The 20,474-nt window shown below is 44.6% G+C and overlaps 1 protein-coding gene across 2 annotated transcripts in view; it reads right to left on the bottom strand.

The window, feature by feature from the left end:
• The window catches only part of BARD1 (BRCA1 associated RING domain 1), a 79,126-nt gene that overhangs the window by 45,823 nt on the left and 12,829 nt on the right, over nt 1-20,474 (bottom strand). The gene's annotated exons all lie outside the window — the stretch shown is intronic.

The raw sequence follows: 20,474 nt of genomic DNA, 5'->3' as shown, positions 1-20,474 counted from the left end.
ATTCGCATAGCGATGGCATTTTTGCCATCGCTTTTGCGATCGTATAACGATGTTGCCTATGGGGAAAAATCGCTTTGCGATGTTTTCCCCATAGGCACCATTTTCCCCCAGCTGAGCGGCGGGAGCCTCCGAAGGAGTGCTCCCGCAGCTCAGCTGGGGGAAAATGCCTGCGGTGGCCTCGGAAGGACCCTTCCGAAGGGTCCTTCCGAGGCCACCGCTGGGATTCCCCTTCCCCGCGGCTGGCTTCCCCGGCCATGGTCGGACTTTCAGGAGTCCGACCATGCATGGGGTAGCCTGCCGCGGGTGGGATCCAAGCCGCGGGGAGAGGGTGGGGGGATCCGGATGGATCCCACCACCCTCCCCCCACGGCCTGAGGAGGGTGGGAGGCATGGCCGGACTCCTCGCCAGGCACCGCGGCTCCGATCCGATCTGAGCCGCGGTGCCTGCCAAGGAGTCCGGCTATGCTTCCCACCCCACCCCCACCTCCTGCGGCTTGAGAAGGGTGGGAGGCATGGCCGGACTCCTCGCCAGGCACCGCGGCTCCGATCCGATCTGAGCCGCGGTGCCTGCCAAGGAGTCCGGCTATGCTTCCCACCCCCACCCCCACCTCCTGCGGCTTGAGAAGGGGGAGGCATGGCCGGACTCCTCGCCAGGCACCACGGCTCCGATCCGATCTGAGCCGCGGTGCCTGCCGAGGAGTCCGGCTATGCCTCCCACCCCCACCTCCTTCGGCTTGAGAAGGGTGGGAGGCATGGCCGGACTCCTCGCCAGGCACCGCGGCTCCGATCCGATCTGAGCCGCGGTGCCTGCCAAGGAGACCGGCCATGCCTCCCACCCACCCCCACCTCCTGCGGCTTGAGAAGGGGGAGGCATGGCCGGACTCCTCGCCAGGCACCGCGGCTCAGATCGGATCGGAGCCGCGGTGCCTGCCAAGGAGTCCGGCTATGCTTCCCACCCCCACCCCCACCTCCTTCGGCTTGAGAGGGGTGGGAGGCATGGCCGGACTCCTCGCCAGGCACCGCGGCTCCGATCCGATCGGAGCCGCGGTGCCTGCCAAGGAGTCCGGCTATGCTTCCCACCCCCACCCCCACCTCCTTCGGCTTGAGAAGGGGGAGGCATGGCCGGACTCCTTGGCAGGCACCGCGGCTCAGATCGGATCGGAGCCGCGGTGCCTGGCGAGGAGTCCAGCCATGCCTCCCACCCCTCTCAAGCCGAAGGAGGTGGGGGTGGGGGTGGGAAGCATAGCCGGACTCCTTGGCAGGCACCCCGGCTCAGATCGGATCGGAGCCGCGGTGCCTGGCGAGGAGTCCGGCCATGCCTCCCCCTTCTCAAGCCGCAGGAGGTGGGGGTGGGGGTGGGAAGCATAGCCGGACTCCTCGGCAGGCACCGCGGCTCAGATCGGATCGGAGCCGCGGTGCCTGGCGAGGAGTCCGGCTATGCCTCCCACCCACCACCCACCTCCTGCGGCTTGAGAAGGGTGGGAGGCATGGCCGACTGTGCTTGCAGCAGCGGAAGAGGTGCCCTGTGGAGGAGAAGGCAGGAGCCGATCTGTCATTTCTCCTCCACCGGGCACCTCTTCTGCTGCTGCAAGCACAGTCGGGGCAGTCCTTTGGGAGAAGCCGGGCTGCTCCGAAGAAAGGCAGAAGCCCATCCGATCTCCCCCCCCCTCCACACCGGGCAGCTTCTCCCGCTGCTCCCGATGGTTGGGAGGGGAGATCGGATGGGCTTCTGCCTTTCTTCGGAGCAGCCCGGCTTCTCCCAAAGGACTGCCCCGACTGTGCTTGCAGCAGCAGAAGAGGTGCCCGGTGGAGGAGAAATGACAGATCGGCTCCTGCCTTCTCCTCCACCGGGCACCTCTTCCGCTGCTGCAAGCACAGTCGGGGCAGCCCTTTGGGAGAAGCCAGGTGGTGGGGGAGAAGGCAGGAGCCGATGCCGTCTTCCCCCCCTCCCCCGAGGCTTCTCCCAAAGGGCTGCGCCCGATAGTGGGGGAGAAAACCGCATAATCCATTCCTATTGGAACGGATTATCCGGTTTTCAATGCATCTCTATGGGAAAACACGTTTCACTTAACGATGTTTTCCCATAGCGATGTTTTTTTTGGAACCAATTAACCTCGCTATGCGAGGCACCACTGTACTCCACTCGACCACCTATAATGCAGGGCTAATTCACCAGCCGTGTCGAACTACAGCTCAGCACTCTGGGAAGAAGCCTTCAGTGGGAGGTCACATACTTGATATGCTAAAAGCATCCATTTCAAGACGTGGCATCTCCAGGTAGCATTAGTAGAAATCCCCATTTGTCAGTTTGCTTTGCTCTAAATTTCTAGTTTGGAGGGCAATCACACTTTACAGTTTGCTGGCTCAAACTAATTATTAAGTATGTTTTGCTGCAAAACAGGATTAACCCACTCAGACTGTGCCAACAGCAGAGGAGGAGAGAACACATGGGCACAGGGCTCGTTCCCTCAATGATGGATTATGGTTTGTTTATTCATTTTTAACATGCTACCTCTCTTCCAGAACCGACACAGCTTACAATGCAGTTTTTAAAAGCAACAACAACAATAAGATAATGAAACCCATTGTACTATTATAGCACAATTAAAACACTTTAGAACAGCTCTGTTAAAAGGGAAGTCACAGATCACATAAAAAATTCAAGAAACTCAGCATCCCTGGTCCCTTAACAATACAATCATAGAACAAGTAAGATGGAAGGCACTATAAGGCCATTGAGTTCAACCCTCTGCTCAAGGCAGCAATCCAAATCAAAGGGTATCTGGCGGATGGTGGCCCAATGTTCTCCTGAATGCTTCCAGTGTTGGAGTGCTCACCAACTCCCAAGGTAATAGGTTCCATTGTCATACTGCTCTTAATAGTTAAGAAGTTTTTCCTGATATTCAGCCTAAATCTGGCTTCCTGCAGCTTGAGCCCATTATTAAATGTCCTGCAGTCTGGAATGTTTAAGAACAGATCTTGCCCCTCCTCTGCATGGCTACCTTTTCCAAGGATTTGAAAAGTGTTATCATATTTCCCCTCAGTCTTCTTTTCTCAAGGCTATACATGCCCAGGTTTTTTCAGTATTTCCTCACAGATCTTGGTTTCCAATCCCCTGATCATCCTTGCTGCCCTCCTCTGAACTTGCTGCAGTTTGTCAGCACCTTTCTTAAAGTGTGATGTCCAGAACTGGACACAGTACTAAAGATGAGGCCTAAGTAGTACCAAATAGAGGGGGTCTGGCACTTCACAGGATTTGACTACTCTACTTCTGTTAATGCAGCCTAAAATAGATTTATTTATTTATTTATTTATTTATTTATTTATTTATTTATTTATTTATTTATTTATTTTGGCAGACATTGCACTGTTGGCTCACATTCAGCTTGTGGTCTACAATTCCAAGATCTTCTCACTTGTAGTATTAGGGAACCAGGTATCTCCCATCTTGTAACTGTGCATCTGTGTAGCACCGAGCTAGATGAATCATTGGTCTCACTCAGTATAAGACTGATTCATATTATCAGCACATGAGCAAATGCCACAGTATCTCTAATACCAAGCCCCATTTTGGCATTATATCTGAGTCTGGCCATTAGTTTCCTCTGTTCCACAAATGTTCCAAAATCCAGGTAACAAGGCAGATACAAAAATGGGAGGACTTAGCATCTGTGAGAGGTTTGCAACTATATACAGTGCTATAGAAAACCCCTGCTGCTTACATCATATTTTAAGAAGCCAGCCAGCACATAAACAACTCTCCTAATAATAATAATTTTTTAAAAAAACTGAAGAAGAGAAAAAGAAAGATATTGGCACATTATGTTAAGGAAGATTTTAGGAAGATCTTAGCTGCTTAACATTCTGAAAACAGGGGCGTGCAAATCAAAATGTGTAATACAGTACTTGAAAATAAAGGCAGTCTTTTGAGACTAAATGTAGTTAACATTACTTCTACCTCACTGGATTAACATTTCAGCTATAATTTTCTTTTCTAAAAGACATAATAGATTTTTAAAAATCTTTTTACACAACTAGAGGAGTACACTGTGCACGTTATCCAGCAAAGTGAAAGACAAAATCTGTACTATCAAAATAAAAATGAAATCTTGTAGAAAAATCCATAGAGCACAAGGCATCGCAACCTTCCCAAGTTCCTACATGAATTTTAATCTGGACGATGGGAAGCTAGTCTCACTCTTCTTCAACTACTGCATTAGTTATGAAGAAGTTGTACCAGTATGTTTTCGACTAACTACTGAATAAAATAGCCTTAAATGACAATAAACTGAGCCTTAAATGACAATAAACTGAGAAATACAACTACAGTACTCTTGTGGTATGGGCAGTTTGCTTACTTGTAACTGTAGCTCTTTTGAATAGTCTTTTGTGAACTCACACATATGAATTTCACACCTGTGTAGAAGCATGTCCAGAATCTTCTAGAGCTCAGTAGTTTCTGAAGAAACACCACTGCACATGCACAACATATGATGATCTACCCAGAGAGTGGCAACACTAATGAGGCAGTATGGAAATGGAAATGAATGAATACTTCAACTCTAGCCCTTCGGTTCCTGTTGGATGCCAAGAGGAAGGAGGAGACAGGAAAGAGAGAAAGCTGATGTCAGTTCACAGATGATTACTTAAAAACCAGCTACAGGCAAACAACCTGTCTGCCATCTTCATGGTTTCTTCAACTCACACATATGGGAGACATGAGGGATATAAAAGCAAGGATGGCAGGTAGAACCACTCAGACAAAAAAGGCATCAGCACATAATAATGCTGAATGAAGGTTGATGGCTAGGACCATGTAGCTGCCCCCCCCCCCACAGGCTTCTGCCAGGTATATAACTCAGAGGTCAGCAGTCAATATGGCCACTGACCTACTGGAGTTGTTCTTGAGGTGAGGAGACATAGGCAGGTAAACCATTTAAGGTTACCATTTAGAGTAAACGATTATACCAAGATGATGGAATCAACCATCCAAAACACAAAGGGCTCAAACGTTACTGTGGAAATTTCATAATGCACAAAGAATTGGGAGAAATGTAGACATGAAATAATTCTTGTAACATAAAAGGGGAATTCCCTAGAAATATCCAGAGAGAGCAGAAAAAGTTCTAAAGAAAAGAAAGGATTCTGCAAAAAAGTAGACAAGGTGATGCCCTGATCAAGGTGGAAACGGGATAACACTTTAGGAAGAAACGTTATGTCAGGCAAGAGAACTGCCCTCATTCTGTGGACGGCAAGGGAGAGGAAGTCAGCACAAAGTGCACAAACCCCAATGGCCAGACCGTTCAGCTGAGGTCAACACTAGAATGGCAAGAGCAAGCATTTCAGAGCGCTTGCTAAACACCTTATGTTTAGCCTTTTTTTTTTTTCATCACAGCCTTGGTGTTCTTCTGTGCTGGTATGGATAACAACCCAGACATCAAGGAATTTGAAATCACCAGTCATGATGTCACTGTAGAGGAAGGGGATGATGATGAGGAGATGATGGATCCAAAGGTAAAATTTGGAAAAGTAATAGCTTCTCATAAATTCGGACAAAAACAGTGCAAATTGGCCAGTTAAGACTGGCATTGCCAGCAGCTTTTAGGACTTCCCTCAAAGGAAAGCACACAATTTAGGTTGCTGACGCTTGAGGCCCTGCTTTGCAGATCAGTTTTGAAAGATGGTTCTCTCAAAGACTGTATATATATATGGCTGTCTCTATGGATTTTCTTTCCTGCACGGGCAATACACTTTTCAAAGAAGGCCTTAGAAGTAATTAGAAATGGGCAAAAAATCCAATTAAAATGAAAAAAAGAAAAACATGATGGAACAGAACTGAGGTAGCACATTTACAGTGAGAGGGGAGGGAGGACTCCTCACAGAAACCTACTCAGTTCCAGAATATTCCAGCATGGCTCTGAGTGGGCATAAGACTATGAGGTGTGGGTTACAAGGACCATGAAGAAAAAATTGAGGCTTACCCACAGTTCCCACTCAGCTTTCTCAGAACCAGAGGGCAGAAGGGAATGCCGCACTAGAAACAAATGGTTCCATTTCCAATAAGCCTGCCTTCCAAATATAATCTTAGATCTAATTTTAGTCTAACAATAGCATCTAGAAAGCATGATTGCCAACAGATTGAGGAAGAAAACACTCTGCAGATGATATTTACTCACGCCTTCTTCTCTGTTTACACTTTGACAAGACTAATTGCAAAATATTTACCTTGATATAAATATTCACATCCATGAAGCATAAGAGGCTAAAACTAGCTCAGGGAAGGGGGAAAATGTTTTCAGATGAATACTCATTCAGCTTTGTTTCTATTTGTCTGAAATGTTATAAATAAGTCTTGAGATTGAACATTTCCACACATGAAAAAGTCTGCAGAGAACCTGGGTACTAGTCAGAGAATGCGGGAAACATCTTCTGCATGTGTTAATTTTATTTCAAAGGAATTTCAAGCTCTTATTGTCAGCATACTGGCATGATGCTGTGGTTTGATTAAAACTTATCTGTGGATTTTGACAGCAGACAAATTGGGAAATGTATGCTGTCAGCTGGCAAGCTAGAATTTAAAAGGGAAAAAAAGAGGATTTGTGATATCTATAGTTTGTCTTGAGTTCTCACTTTAGCAAACCAAGTTATATTGCTCTGTCTTGTAAGTATAAAGCAACAGAGTCTGAACTATCATATTTTTGGACCACATGTCATAGAGCCCACCAAAATTCTCTCAGTCAGAATTCTGATATATGTAGCCAAAAAATCCAAGCCATTAGAGGTGTTTCACACCCCTCTGGAGCAATGGCCATTTGCCTGAAGAAAAAGGAAATGAGTGGCAGTGGCTAAGCTCCATGGGAGCTGCAAAGAATTAGGGGACAGAAAGCCACTACTCTTATTAGGCTCTGTAAGGGTACCTATCACAAAACTATCAATCCCATAAATAATGTACCTCCCATACAGCTAGCCACTTCCACCGATTTTCTTCTTCAGGTAAATGGCAAGAAGGACTTGCTAAGGCACCTCTAAGGACTTAGATTTTTTTTGACCACAGATACCAAAATTCTGGCTGAGGGAAATTCCTGGCAAATTCTGAGACATGTAGTGAAAGAAATATGAAAGTCGCATGCTTAGTTATTTGTAACTGTATAAGAAACTGGTTGGTTATGGTGTCTACTGATTTCCACCATGACAAGTGAGACCAGTAACAAGATGCTGTAATTACTCAGGATTCCAGCTTGCCAACCACTCTCTAGGGGATTTCATTCAATTTCCCATTTCCATGCTTTTCCTTCCTCCACTCCAGCTATAATAATAGTCACTATTCCAGGTTTAGTGAGATTGCTCAGTTCTTTTTAGAAGCATTATCAAATCTTCCCCAGCAGGGGAATTAATAGTCTTTCTGGGAGAACAAATGCGGGGGGGGGGGGGGGAAGCCCAGCAGCCATGCAGGAGTGCTCAACACCTCCAAGCATCCCTTTAGCACATTAAACTGCAGTCTCTACTATCTAATTTAGATGCCAGATGAAATACATCTGAAGAAGACATAAGATTATTGCCATCATGTTTGATGGTAGTAATATCTTAAAATAGTGCAAAACATTTTTACAATTGGCAAAGAATACTCAACTGCAGGAAACATCTGCACTGTATTTTATTTATTTATTTATTTATTATTTATTTAATTTATATGCCGCCCACTCTACCCAAAGGTCTCTGGGCGGCTTAAATGCATTTTAAATGCAGATATAATATCCTCTTGCACAGGAAGATCCTAGAATCTGTTGGAGCTTTATTTACAACCTCACATGCTGCCTGTAGCTTGAATGACTGAGAAGGACATTTCTGAGCTGGGGTGATTTTCTATCTTATCTATGAGGCTCTAACCAATTGTTCCTTCCAGGTTTTGAAATTCTAAGAGAGCCCCAACACTCTGCTGAGTGTTCTATCCCTTTCTTTCAATGGTTGGCGGCAGCTGTTCGTTGCTATTGATCTGCTGTTAGTTGCTAGTACAGTGGTGCCTCGCTTAACGAGTGCACCGTTTAACGAAAAATCCGTATAGCGATCCCTTTTTGGGGATCGCTATACGGATCAGCCCCAATCGCCGCACTCGCTTTGCGACGATTGGGGCTCCGGCGGCCATTTTGGAGCCGCCGATCAGCTGATCAGCGGCTCCAAAATGGCCGCCGCATGACCCGAAATGGCCCCTATCAGCGTTTTCGCGCCCTCTCCTTGCTTACGGAGGTCGCGAAAACGCTGCGTGGGGGGGCATTTCGGGCCATCCGCGGCCGCCGGACGCGAAAACATCGCTGGAGGGGTAAGTTTGCACACTTATTGGAACGCATTAAACTAAGTTTAATGCGTTCCAATAGGTTTTACTTACCCGCACAGCGATGTTTTCGTATAGCGAAGGTTAATCCGGAACGGATTAACCTCACTATATGGGGCACCACTGTATATGTATAGTAAAGAAAGTAATATACACACGTGTGCAATTTCAAGCAACTACTGTACAAGTACAGAAACATTTTTTATTAGTTCTCCTATAAATGTCTGAGTGAATTATTGACTTTTTAAAAAAGTGCCAGTTAATGAGAAAGGGATGAAATGTGGGGAACTGATAGCTATTCTCCTCTGTGCTCTACTGTACAGTATAGCAAAAAAGAGAATTTTATCAGAAATTCACAACTCTGCAACAGAATCAGCTCTACCCAAACTAAAGAGGATTTGCTTTTTACAGAAGAAAAAAAGTTTCTTACAACTGACATTTGAGACAATACTTGATATTAAAAATACCTCGGAGAAGCCCAAAATTGAGACCTAGAAAGATTGATAGTACAGGCACTGCTTATGTACGATCTTCCTGTAGTGCATCAACAAGCCATAGAGGAAAAAAGCAGCATTTAGAAAATGTGGTTTAACTATCATTAATCTGTATCAAAAGAACATAATGATGCACATTGTGCAGGGCTGAAATTACCCTCTATTATGGGTTTCCAGAACAGAAGTTGAGAAATCTCTTTGAGAAACTAGTCTCTTATCAAAACCCAAAGGGAAGTGCTTTGATACCATCTGTGCAACATTAGCGTCTTCACCAAAGAATGATTAGTTTGTATCTTAAGCATTCAGCACTGGGGGAATAAAAATTAAGAGAAATTTCCAGCTATTCAAACACTTGTTTTGAGCTATTATGAACACTCTTATCATACACATAAGAAGCTGCATGAGCCACAATAGAAAAGGGATCCCTGCAATGTCTAGTTTGTCGCCCTGTCCACCTGACCACCAAGTGTTTAATACGATGCAGCCGGCACCTGTAAAGCCATTCTTGTTTTCTGTGCAGAAATAAAAGTATCTCCTGGTTCTTCATTGAAGTGAAACTCTGTTATGAAGAATAAGGTAGAATTATAAGCAGTTGTAACTTGTCAGGAATGTTTGCAAGAGACAATTGCTTCTCTTTAAGTTTAAAGTATACTAAACCAAAAGTAAAAAAGAAGAGCTAAATGGTTGGGAAGCTCAATTTGAAACAGAAAAAAATACTGCAAATCAGAGTTCTTTATCTCCAGCATGCCACATATTATGTCCCTCAATTTAACAAGTTTCTTTTCCCTAATTACCCACCTTAATTACAATAATTATATACTTTGGGTAAATGTAGGTAATAAGGTTCACTCCAAAAGGATACTGTCAAAGGCAGTACAAGCAAAAGCACTGCAGCATACAAAAATGACAAAGTCAATAATGACATTAAATTAAGAGCACTCTTTACCTTTCCTGGAGGATCGGGGAGGGGGGGCAGAGGAATTTGGCAAAGTCAAAAAAGAGGGGAGAAGGCAAGAGTCAAAAGAGAATGGCTACCCATAAAAGCAGCTCACGGAAAACAAAAAGGAGAAAACTGAATGAGCAAAGTATCAGTAACAGGCCTTTAAAACTGGTTGAACTACTCCTAAGTCTGTTGAATCACTCACATCCTGATTTTTCTTTGGAATCAAGGTTAAAACTGCAAGCAAAGCAAGAGACCTCTGAATAATCAGGGTTGCTTAAGACTCAACACATCTTGGATTACCACAGTATTGTGGCCTCTCAATTATCCATCCATCCATCCAATTAACTAACTAGTGGCACAGCCACTACTCTTTGCGGCAGACAAATCACAATAATGCAAATACAAACAACCACATACACAGCAAGCAAGGAACATACTCTGTTTCCCTGAAAATAAGCCCTAACCTGAAAATAAGCCCTAATATGATTTTTCAGGATGCTCGTAATATAAGCCCTACCCCAAAAATAAGCCCCACTTAAGGGAAATCTTGCCCTCCACCATTATGCAGCAACCAGAAGATGATATGACTGTATTTGAATAAATCTAGTTTGTTGTACATGGGGAAAAAAACATCCCCTGAAAATAAGTCCTAATGCATTTTGGGGGGAAAAATTGATATAAGATCCTGTCTTATTTTGGGGGGAACACGTTAATATCTGAAAATAATTAGATATCAAGAATTCTCTAATCTATTAGAGAATTCTCTAATTAAGAATACTATAAAATGATTATAAATATTGAATACAATAATATTAGGCTGCAAAAACTGGACAAGCTCATAAGCACACACACGCACACAAAAGCCCAATCAGTAGGGCTTAAAAACTAACCAAATTAATGGCTTACACTTTTGAGAATTTTGGTAGTACCAAGGTTCATGAAAACGCATCCAGACATGGCAGGTATGGATACAGATAAGTGCAGAAAGGAAAATAAGTGTAAAAAATACAGATATAAATTGCAAAGGAAAGGAAAAAAATGAAACAACCTTCTGCAACATATCCACTAAGGCCTAGGTATTAAGAACACTTAACAAGAGTTCCAGCCATACACAGAAGCAGTATATGGCAGACTGCTTTAGTAGTACTACTGAGGCGGAATCACAGAATTGTATACAGTAGTTGGAAGGGACCCTGAGCTTCACCAAATTCAACTGCTTCGCAAAGCAGGAAATCTACAGCTAAAGCATCTTTCATAGATGACCTACCAATTTCTCAGGTAGTTCATTCCCCTGTTAAACAGCTCTTACTGTCAGGAAGTTCTTAATGTTTAATCCATTTTGGTCCAACTCTCTGAAACACTCATAGCAGAAAACAAGCTGATTCCATCATCCACGTGGCACTTCTGCATGTTTAAAGATGGCTATATCTTCAGTCAGCCTTCTCTTTTCCAGGGTAAACATACCCAAATCACCTACTCAACCATTCTCTCCATGCAGCAGACCTACCACTGCTTTGGTCTTTCTCTTGCATCCTTCTTGATTATCAAAAAACCAACTTTACAAGCCTTTTTGTCACTTTTAACCACTCCTGCAAGTCTGAGCTCAGCTCCAGAATAACTGATCCTCTCCTGTTGTTTCTTCCATCTTCTTGAAGATGAAATCAGCAAGGGAAGTGTAAATGTACTAGATTTGTACTAGAGGAAATGTACTAGAATCTTACATTTTTGGCAAAGCTGAACTTCCAACAAATATTAGGTTAACTGAAGTCTCCCATTACTATCTCTCTCTGCTCCTTTGAATTTCTGTTAAGCTGATCTAAAAGGGGACTATCCAAATTTTCAGTCCAGTTAGCTAGTGTCAAATGTATCACTGTTGCTTCTCTCTAATTTTTTTACCCAAATACTGTCGACCAGCATTCCCTGCTCCAAAGTATGGATCTTCTTGCCACAATGCACATCCCATACATACAGTCCTAATTAGTACAGTGGTACCTCGTATAACGAGTGCCCCGTTTAACGACAAATTCGCATAGCGATGGCAAAAATGCCATCGCTTTTGCGATCGTATAACGAAGGTGCCTATGGGGAAAAATCGCTTTGCGATGTTTTCCCCATAGGCACCATTTCCCCCCAGCTGAGCGGCGGGAACCTCCAAAGGAGCGCTCCCGCCACTCAGCTGGGGGAAAATGCCTGCGGTGGCCTTCGAAGGACCCTTCCGAAGGGTCCTTCTGAGGCCACCATGGGGGGAGGGTGGGGGGATCCAATGCCTGTCAGGCATCCTGGGCTCGGATCCCACCCGCCGCCGGTTACCCAGCCTTGGGTAACCGGTGGCGGGTGGGATCCGAGCCCGGGATGCCTGAAAGGCATCCGGATCCCCCCGCTCTCCCACTCTCCCCCGCGGCTTGGATCGGACCCGCGGGGGCTAGCCCTGCCATGGCTGGACTCTTGGGAGTCCAGCCATGGCAGGGCTAGCCCCCGCGGGTCCGATCCAAGCCGCGGGGGGAAGGTGGGGAGATCGGATGCCTGTCAGGCATCCTAGGTTCGGATCCCACCCGCCGCCGGTTATCCAGCCTTGGCGGTGGGTGGGATCTGAGCCCGGGATGCCTGAAAGGTATCCGGATCCCACCGCTCTCCCACCCTCCCCCCGCGGCTTCTAATTGCTAGCGTGCTACGAAGAGTCGGATCCAAGCCGCGGGGGGAAGGTGGGGAGACCTGATGCCTGTCAGGCATCCTGGGCTCGGCAGGGACAGGGTGGAGGGGTCCCAAAGGTTTCCAGGCTTTTGCCTGGAAGCCTTCGGGATCCCCCTCCACCCTCTCCCCTTCGCTGGCAGCCACCCCCCGCTGCTTTCCCCAGCCTGGATCGGGCTCCTGGGAGTCCGATCTTGGCTAGGGAAGGCAGCGCGGGGCGGCGGGAACAGGGAGGAGGGGTCCCGAAGGCTTTGGGATCCCTCCCACCCTGTCCCCTTCGCTGGCAGCCACCCCCCGCTGCTTTCCCCAGCCTGGATCGGGCTCCTGGTAGTCCGATCTCAGCTAGGGAAGGCAGCGCGGGGCGGCGGGGACAGGGAGGAGGGGTCCCGAAGGCTTTGGGATCCCTCCCACCCTGTCCCCTTCGCTGGCAGCCACCCCTCGCTGCTTTCCCCAGCCTGGATCGGGCTCCTGGGAGTCCGATCTCGGCTAGGGAAGGCAGCGCAGGGCGGGGGGGACAGGGAGGACGGGTCCCGAATGCTTCCAAGCTTTTGCCTGGAAGCCTTCGGGATCCCCCACCCACCCTGTCCCTGCCAGTTTTTAGTCCATTGGAACGCATTAACCGGGTTTTAATGCGTTTCAATGGGCTTTTAAATTTGGCTTTACGATGTTTCCGTATAGCGACGTTAATCCTGGAACGGATTAACGTCGCTATACGAGGCACCACTGTACAGTGGTGCCTCGCTTAGCGAGTGCTTCGCTATGCGATGAATTCGCATAGCGAGGGGGTCCGGGCCATCGCTGGAGCGTTCGCTCAGCGATGGCCCCTATGGCGATTTTTCGCTTTGCGATGATCGCTAAGCGATTCGCTTAGCGATCTTCGTATAACGAAGCGGGGCAGAACAGCTGATCGGCGGTTCCAAAATGGCCGCCGGAAGGTCCGCGCCGCATTTTCGCGCCCTGCCCTCGCTTACCGAGGGCGCGAAAATGGCGGCGCTATGGAGAAACATCGCTTAACGCTGAGTTTTCAAGCCATAGGAACGCATTGAACAAAGTTCAATGCGTTTCTATGGCTTTTTTATACCCGTTTAGCGATGTTTTCACATAGCGAAGGTTAATCCGGAACGGATTAACCTTGCTATGCGAGGCACCACTGTATATTCCTTTTGAATAGTAATAAATACCTGCACTGCATTGTATGCCATCAAGTCAATTGACTTACAGCAACCCTTTCCAAGGTTTTCCAGGTACAAAGTACTGAGAAGAGTAGAAGTTTGCCATTCTACTCTTCTGAGGGCATCCTGAGACTGTGGAGCTTGCCCAAGGCTACAGAGGCTGGCTCTTTTGGCAGGTATAGCGAGGAGGAGTACATTAGGAATCCATTAAGATGATTAAAGCCAGAGATGAGAGAACCTATCTTCTTGATAAGTTGTAATTCAGCAATTTCATGCAGCAGCCTCTCTGTGCCATTGCTTAGTTCAAGAATAGTCCTCTCTTTTTCTTATTCAGGAGATCTAGTAGTTTTAAACAGTACAAGAAAAGAAGGCTCAGATCCTCTCTTTCAAGGTGCTGCTGTTCTAATCAAAATGTGATACTGTTTGTTGTTATAAGCCATCAAGTTAGAATTGACTTAAAGTGATCCTAATAGAGCTTTCAAGGTAAGTGAATATTTAAGGAATGGCTTTACCAGTTCCACACTCCCAGTCAGTTTCCATGGCAGAAAAATTCAAACACAGGCCTCCTGAATCTTAGTCCATCACTCTATCCACTGTACTACACTAGGTATTATACCCCATAGCCGCTCTAAAGTGAGAAATATTAGGGAAGTCTAAATGTAAGAGTGGTTGATATATTTTATTCGACTACTAAAGTAATCAAACAAATTGCAAGCTTTCATGAAAAAAAATTGACTTCTTCAGGCTTAGCAGAACCTCTTCAAGGATAGTGCAGAAAAATTGTAGACAAGAATCCAAAGATCAATGGTATATGTCTGTGAGAATTCATGTCAGTTCTCTTGAGGCTGCAGTCTCAAGCCTCTCTGCTTCTACCTTTCCATATCACTAACAATAATAACTTTGTGCCATCCAGTTGATTCTGATTTATGGTGATTCACCAACCTGGTTTGCACATCATACTGAAATCGTGGCTTTAAAAATCAAGATCTTTTTTCTGGAAAGCAGCAGAACAAGTTGAGATTCAGCATTTAAACATAGTTCAATATACAAAGAGGAAACTGAATGCTTCCAAACAAATTAAACATGAAGCTACATTTAAGTGCTGAATCCTGGTCTGTCTTCCCACCTACCTGAAGGGTGGCGCTAAATGAGAACAAGATGATTGCATGCATTGGGCAGCATATTCTGTGCAAATATGGCCAAAGTTACAGGATTTTCATGAGTCACTGCATTTCTAAGATAGGGTCTTTTATTCAAGAAGAAAGAACGATTTTGCCAAAACACAGCTTTATTTGTTAAAGCAACAGCATTGTAATTTAATACTAACTAATCAGAGAAGATATTTAAGTCTTTTCTTTTTTTGACTTTAATTAAATGTAGATTAAAAGGAACCTTCCTGTTCTAATTAGTTAATTAACATATTGTGATTGTCACCTAAAATTAGTTTTCTACACTTTCCAACTTTCATTTTCAAGATACATAGCAATTATCTTTTAAAGGTAAAATCTAAATTCAAGCACATGAACCTGTTAAGCTGAATGAACATTGCTACAAGTTAGATTTAATACTGGAATCTTCACAATAGCAAGCTATTAATATTTTTTAAAAAACTCTGCTGGGGGGGGGAGTCCTAATAAAGGGGTCATGAAACATTTATTCTGATAATGAAAAGTATGGAGGCAAGGGTTGAATTCAGTCACAGCTTTTCTTCAAACACAGGCCAATCAAGTAAACTTTGAAAAGTATTTGAGACTGCCTGGCTCTAATTTATATGCATAATGGAATCAAAAACAATTTTAAAACAAAACCAAAAGGTCTGGAATCAACTTAAACTGTAGATAGAAGTCCTCTTGTGGCATAGGCAAAAGGCATGCAACCATACAGGGTCTAAACTCACAGAAACAAATGGGAAACAGCATCCACAAAAGTGCTAAGAGATGGGGCTTACAAATTAAATGTTATTTTACACACACACCTGCCCCAAACAGAAAAAAAATGCCTACAAACCAGACCGCAGCCTCTGAAAAGGCTATCTTAGGCGTCTATCAGGTCTGGAGATGAGGCTGAAATAGCTTTCCACTGGCAAATTGTACCCTTGCAGCTTCGGTAGAGCATTATTTGCTGCAAAGCCATGCAAGAGGTAGTCTTGAACTAATCAATTAAAGTTCAAGCATTATGTTAAATAAGTACAGTGGCCACTCACAACAACAGAAATTAGCATTCCTAAATGAATTAACATCTGTTGTAGGCCAGGAAGCCATAGTTCCCTGTTCAACTGGATGGCTATTTGAATCCAGGCATTTTGTGCTGGAACTTCCCTTTGTAATCCTTCTGTTGGGAGAACTGCAGCTCTCAGATAAGTAGCAGAATGTCTATGGAGAAAAAAAGCATTCAAAGACTGCTCTGTATATGTCAGATTGGTAACCACTTATTCTGCATGGAGGCTTATCCATTTTCCTTGGAACAAAGAAGATCGCTGTGATAGTAGGCAATAGGATATCTCACTGGATGATGAACAGGCAAAAAAAAAGCCTCTGTGGTTGATGTTATTAAGCCCTCTCCTCAAGTTCATGTTGGTGATCTGGTTGGAGAACTGAATATGAGCCAACAAGATAGGGTGGGGGTAACACGTCCGGTGTCTGATGAAAAAGGCAGCTTCTGCCTTTAATAAATGGGTTTGTCTCGAAGGTGCCACAAGACTGTTGTTTGTAACAAGCAACAGAGCAATAGAGTAACCTCTCTGGATACTTGAAGTAGTAGAAAAGCCTCAGGCAATGCAGAAGTGGGATTGTTTACATTTCTACATACAGTTTTCAAGGTAAGAAACACTCAGAAGTAGTTTACCATTGCCTTATTCTGTGCGGTATTAACAAAAGTTAGCTTGAGGGCCACACTGCTACTGTCTGTGAAAGATCCTCTACCACTGTCATTTCCCACTATTGCGGCTGCTTACCAGTTTCCCTTCAGGGGTTTCTCTGCCTCCATCACTACTGGAATTATCAGTTCTCTTCTGCTGTGTTAATTCCTGAAGAGTGTGTTCACTATTGCACCATGGCTGATCCTGCTAGGAATCCACACTCGTGGCAAGAGTTTATCTTCCTGACAGCATTGCTTTCAGCTTTTCTAACACATTCTGATCCCCTCACCCGTTAAGGTTTGCATCCAAGAATAAGCTCATCTTGGGGCACGTCATGAGAAGACAAGACTCAATGGAAAAAGATATGAGTAGTAATACCATGAAATGCTGAAGGCAATAGGAAAAGAAGAAGAAATAAATAAGCAGGAAATTGGAAATATTTTTTCCCTCTTTATCAAGAGAAAAAGTGCTGCCACTGGAGAGAGAGAGCCAATGCAGGAGGTGAACAAGGGAGTCATGTCCATGCATTCAAAGCGATGACCGTTTTCTCTCTGCCAGAGCCCAGGAAGGAGGGGAAATGGGAATGAACTTTCCACAGAGGTTCAGGTGGAGACCAGCCTTTCATCTTACTGAGTCAGTAACTGAGTAAAAGGGGGGGGGGAATGAGGAATCCCATAGTGTGTTGTGTGTCTATGCATGCGCACATATCAAAAATATAACATCATGAAGAAAGTTTCCTTTTGATAGTTTCCTCCACACACAAAACTGGCAAGACAGAGAATCATAAAAGGATTTGATGACAGAGGAAGAAATGATGAGCACAGGTGGAACCAGCCGAAAGAAAGAAGGGATTATGGGGGCTGGAATGCAACTTGCATCGCATCCAGTGCAAACGGTGACATCCCAAAACATTCCACAGCCGTGTGAGCACTGATTCCAATTTAAAACATAATACAGGGCTCGAATCAAGTCAAAGCCAAGCTGAATTGTTCTGATTCAGCATTCTAGTATAGTTGCACTCCTCTAATTCCATAAAGGAAGCCACAGCCTTGAGTTTGCAAGAGCTGATCAGGGATCTTAATGATAAATGTTTTGAAGATCACAAGTTTAAAAAGTTGGTGTCAGTCAGAAACAACTTAATTTTATGTAACAGCAACAGCACTTGTTTTAAAGTACTGGGAGTGAAAAGAAGGTTTAGCAGGGTTAAAAACTTTGCGGAGACAGCCGTTTACTTTCAGTTATTCAGAACAAGAGGGCAGCAAAGGATATATATATATATGCAGCAAAGTTTTTTTGCTAAACACCCTTCCATGGGTGACAGAGGAAGAAATGATGAGCACACGTGGGACCAGGTGAAGGAAGGAAGGAAGGAAGGAAGGAAGGAAGGAAGGAAGGAAGGAAGGAAGGAAGGAAGGAAGGAAGGAAGGAAGGAAGGAAGGAAGGAAGGTGTGGGCTGGAATGCAATTTGCCCTGCATCCAGTGCGTTACCATGTTTTCCCAAAAACAAGACAGGGTCTTATATTAATTTTTGTTCCAAAAACACATTAGGGCTTATTTTCAGGGGATGCTTTATTTTTTTCATGTTCAACAATCTACATTTATTCAAATACGGTCATGCCATCTTCTACTGGTTGCTGCACAGTGGTGGAGGTCAGGGTTTCACTTAACTAGTGCTTATTTTTGGGGTAGGGCTTATATTACGAACATCCTGAAAAATCATACTAGGGCTTATTTTCAGGTTAGGTCTTATTTTCAGGGAAACAGGGTAGTTATAAACAAAAATAATCTACATTCAAAGACACATGGAAGTCCAGGGAGTGTAAACCAACAATGACTTTCCACCAGTACAAGCAGCTTATCTCTATTTATTCCCCACCCCCACGTGTGCCCTTGCATCTCCTAAAACTACTCTTGAGGGTTGAAAGACCATGTGAAAAAGAGGTGGGCAACATGTGGTTGTACCGGAGTACAACTGACACCAGCTTTCACACTGACTGTGCTCAGGGCTTGAAAAATTTTAGAATGTCTCACCAGTCAGTCAAAAATTTCACCAGTCAGCATGACTGGGATTGGGAATCACTGATTTATAGCCTTTCAATTTATTGGGATTGGGAATCACTGATTTATAGCCTTTCAATTTATTGGGATTGGGAATCACTGATTTATATCCCCAGACACTGGTTGCTTTATTACCTGCATGCCTGTGGGGCCATGAAGCTTGTATTTTGAGTGCTTTTCTTTGGAATGTCTCCAGCAAAAATAAAACTGAAAGCCAAAGTGCCAGGCCTCCTAAGGAGACACGGTTCCCTCCCACCCCAGGATGTGTCCTCATTCGGTTGAAACCGGGAGCAGGGAATCTCCATATTCTCCAGCATGGGACTGCTCTACATTCTCCCACATAGCTATATTTCTATGTACCACTCAAACTTGCTTCTCATGAGAAGTGGGCAGTTTTCCTTTTGCAATGGGAGGCGGGAGAGGAGGACTGTACAGAGAGAGAGAGAGAGAGAGAGAGAGGCGGGGGGAAGGAGACGGGCAGGAAGGGAGCTGTGACTCATTGAGCAACATTTTTCACTCATCACAGATGAGTGCATTTTTCAAGCCCTGACTATGCTGATTAGGGCTTATGCATGTGCTTCCTGCTAATGCAAAATCATCATGAGATGCAACTCCACTAGGGCAGCTGCAGCAACGGCCCAAGGTGACACATCTATACAGCAGGTGTGCTTTTTGTCAGCATTGCCCCTGTTCTCTAGAAGCCAGAGCCATTGCTGCACAGCCACAGTACAACAATTTGTGTCATCTGACTTCAGTAAGTTGCCAACGGGGACTACTTCAGAAGGTTCTTGTTACAGTTTAGGGAGCGGTAATAAATGTTCAGGCACCAATCGGCAGCTAATGATTCGGTATCAGTCAACAAAATACCTGTCCTTCTCTATGTCCTTCCCCACTCATAGCACAATGCTGGTTCAGACATCAGTTCAGCAGATGGTCTTGTTATGTGATTAAGGGTGCAACTGCCTTGCAGGAACAGAGCAAGCTCAAGAAAGGCGACTTCTCTAAAATGTTTTAGCTCCTCTTCTATGATTAGACAAAAGACACATCGACACTAATGCTTCCTATGTTCTTTTGCTCCCATGCAAATGCTGGGAATTTATTTGAAAGGCAGAACCCCACGATCTGATGTCCAATGAGGAACACTGTACAAGTGGCAACTCCTTAACTAACAGTAATTCACCGCTGTGATTTATACCATTGCACTTACACTTGTGTAAACAGACTAAAGGATTCACTGTGATAAAGTGAGTGGTATAAATATACCAGATGGGCGGGATATAAATCAAATAAATAAATAAATAAATAAACAAACACAATGAGTGTGACCTAGAGAATGCTCAGTTGCATTCTCAGTGAACTAGCATAGTGAACTAGCATAGTGCCTAAAAAACCTGGTACATATCCAGGTAGAAAAAGCAATCCTTAAAGAATATGTACCTAATAAACCATACTGACAATCTAAAAAAAAAAAAAAAAAAGAGAGAGAGAGAGAGAGAGGCAGCTGCAAACTCTTGGTTTGCCATTGATTTTTGCTGGGGAGGCATGCCACTGATTTTCAACAGCAGATCCTGCCTACAATTTTCAGCTGTTGTGTTTTTTAAATAAACATTTCTTGGCAGTCACACAAACACATTGGACACTGCACGAGCCATACCACTGCCTTATAGGCTTGTTATCAGGCTGCAGGATTTTGCATTGCCCCTCCTCCACATTGGACATGACCAGAAGTCCAAAACAGAGAGCAGCCACAGGTCGCATGCTGCACAAACCTATAGAAAGTCTCATGTGATAAAAGAATTTCCTTCAAACACTCAAAAGTAGAAGACTGTAATTTTAATACTGAACTACTGAAAATATTATTAGAAAAACATTTTAGTATGTAATCCATATGATTTACAGTTTTATATGCCATTCTTCCCCAAACAGACTCAGAG

This window comes from Pogona vitticeps, chromosome 1, assembly GCF_051106095.1.
Source record: "Pogona vitticeps strain Pit_001003342236 chromosome 1, PviZW2.1, whole genome shotgun sequence".
Lineage (NCBI taxonomy): Eukaryota > Metazoa > Chordata > Lepidosauria > Squamata > Agamidae > Pogona > Pogona vitticeps.
The sequence above is the reverse complement of the archived record's forward strand: the minus strand, read 5'-3'. Positions and strand labels throughout refer to the sequence as shown.